Source organism: Vespa mandarinia, chromosome 21 (genome assembly GCF_050613455.1).
Source record: "Vespa mandarinia isolate Hongniang chromosome 21, ASM5061345v1, whole genome shotgun sequence".
Taxonomy (NCBI): Eukaryota; Metazoa; Arthropoda; class Insecta; order Hymenoptera; family Vespidae; genus Vespa; species Vespa mandarinia.
The window spans coordinates 2820001-2822500 of NC_140830.1; the positions used below are offsets into that span (position 1 = coordinate 2820001).

General features: G+C 37.3%; 1 protein-coding gene across 5 annotated transcripts in view; it reads left to right on the forward strand.

Moving 5' to 3' along the window:
* The window catches only part of LOC118444020 (protein abrupt), a 74374-nt gene that overhangs the window by 28 nt on the left and 71846 nt on the right, over positions 1-2500 (forward strand). Inside the window, exon 1 of one of the 5 annotated variants that reach the window (XM_035871807.2) lies at positions 1-1204. This exon is cut by the window's left edge and continues 28 nt beyond it. The gene's annotated coding sequence lies outside the window, so the exon portion shown is untranslated. The remainder of the gene's footprint in view (positions 1205-2500) is intronic. The other 4 variants (XM_085663380.1, XM_035871803.2, XM_035871804.2 and 1 more) reach the window with 4 other exon arrangements.

The window sequence follows — 2500 nt, forward strand, 5'->3', positions numbered from 1 at the left end:
CTTTTTTTCTAAATCTCGTTCTCTTCTTCGTTAAAGTTGAAAGAAACGAGAAACACAAAGAAAGAAAGAAAGAAAAAAATAATATATATATATATATATATGTATATATGTATATATATATATATACATATATATATATATAAAAAAATAGAGAGATAAAGAAAGAGAAAGAGTAAAAAAGAAATTGTGAAAGAATTACAAGAAGAGAGAAGAGGAAGAAAGAACGCAAAGTGAGATCTCCCCTGTGCGCGTCGAAAAGGCGCGATCGTTGCTCGGTTTCATTCAGTCAGTGCCGGTACTTCTTTTCGCACGCGTCGTCGTAGTCATCGTAGTCGTCGTCGTCGTCGTCATTCGTCGTCGTCGTCGTCGTCGTCGTCGTCGTTGTCATTCGCCGCCGCCGCCGTCGTCGCCGCCGTCGTCGTCGTCGCCGCCGCCTCCGAGGCCGCTGTCGTCGTCGTCGTCGTCGTCGCCGTCGTCGCCGTCGTCGTCGTCATCATCGTCGCCGTCGTCGTCGTCGTCGTCGTCGTCGTCATAGTTGTCGTCGATGATCATACCATCAAGACCTGAAGGATATTATTACTTTCCATGTGTATATCAAGGACGTTCGCCTCATTTCGTTCTAGTAGTTAGTAACGGAGTATTAAAGGAAGAATATACCGAAGAAATAAACCGAAGAAATTAAGGAATATATAATAAACCGAAGAAATTAAAGAATATTTAATAAACCGAAGAAATTAAAGGATACTTAAATAAAATAAAATAAAGTAAAATAAAATAAAATAAAATTAAAATTAAAATTAAAATTAAAATTAAAATAAAATAAATAAATAAACGAATATACGAATATACGAATAAAGAGAAAGTCAAGACTACGGAAAAATTTATAGGAATAAACAAAGTATTAGAAAGAAAGTGGAAAGATATATCCTCGTCTACGTCATCAAGTCTTCGTCGTCATCGAAGTTACTTCCATGTGGGGAGAGGGAAACTATCATCATCCGGTACTACTACTACTACTACTACTAGGACGAGTCAGTGATCATTGTTTTCAATATCCTTCTTCTTCTTCTTCTTCTTCTTCTTCTTCTTCCTCCTTTTCTACTGCTTCTACTTCTTCTACTTCCTCTACTTGTTCTACTACTACTATTCGTACTACTACTACTACAACTGCTGCTGCTACTACCACTACTGCTACCACTGCAAAGTTAGTGAAATTTTCATTTTGGTGATTTCGAATTTTCGTCGTAAATAAACTGAAAAAAGAAGGAGAGAAAGAGAGAGAGAGAGAGAGAGAGAGAGAGGAGAGAGAAAAGAAATAAAAGAAAAGAAAAGATGATTGTCATGATGATGACAATAATGATTAAATTAATCGTCATAATGATTATAATAATCTTTGTTGTTTTTCATCTGTTTCTACTATTAAACGTCATTACGGTTAAGTGCAACAAAACAAAAAAAATTGCAAATGTCACCGTCGAACCAGACACTTTTTCTACTAACGTCTAACATCGTCATCTCGTTCACGTAAATATATGTAATATCTTTACGTACACATCTGCATATATGTAAATAATATATATAAATATATTTATATTTATATATATGTACATATATATCATATTTTTCTCATATCGCACGTGCGCGCGCGCGCGCGCGTTCACACGTGTACACACGTATATATACACACATATACTCACAGAGAGACAGAGAGAGAGAGGGAGAGAGGGAGAGAGAGAGAAAGAAAGAAATATATGTACATACACATACACATACATATATATGTATATATATATATATATATAATATAGGTAAACTTGGCACGAGTACATCAAGCCACATATATATTCCTACGCTGCTCTGATTATTAACGAGTTATTACCGCGATACTAATTAAGTTTAATCGCAAGGCCGCCCGTTCGTTAAAGTTAATTGCAGTATCGACCACGGCCCACGTCGTTAATTGCGCCGTCCTGCTCGTTGCTGCTCGAACGGCGCGCGCTTTTATGGAAGTTTGCCGATCCGATCGCAAATACTCTAAGGCAAATACTCTATCTCTATCTCTATCTCTCCTATATCTATATCTATCTATCTCTTTCTCTCTCTCTCTCTCTCTCTCTCTCTCTTTCTCGTTGAAGAGCACATCGGTATCATTCTCTCTCTCTCTCTCTCTCTTTCTCGTTGAAGAGCACATTGGTATTATTCTCTCTCTCTCTCTCTCTCTGTCCTTTTCTTAGTGTTACAAACTATATTCTCGAATTATGATCGTTAACATACATCTCGTTGGTATATGATTTCTAATCGTTAGTCTAATCCTCTTCTTCCTCCTCCTCCTCCTCCTCCTTTTCCTCTTCCTCTTCTTCTTCTTCTTTTTTTTTTCATCTTCTTCGTCTTCTAACGGCATCTTCTTCTATTCTCTCTTCGATCTTAACTATAGTATAGTGGTAGTCATTTTCAACTCGCAGCTGCACGTTAGCTCTTTGCAACCGGTCGCAATCCATTG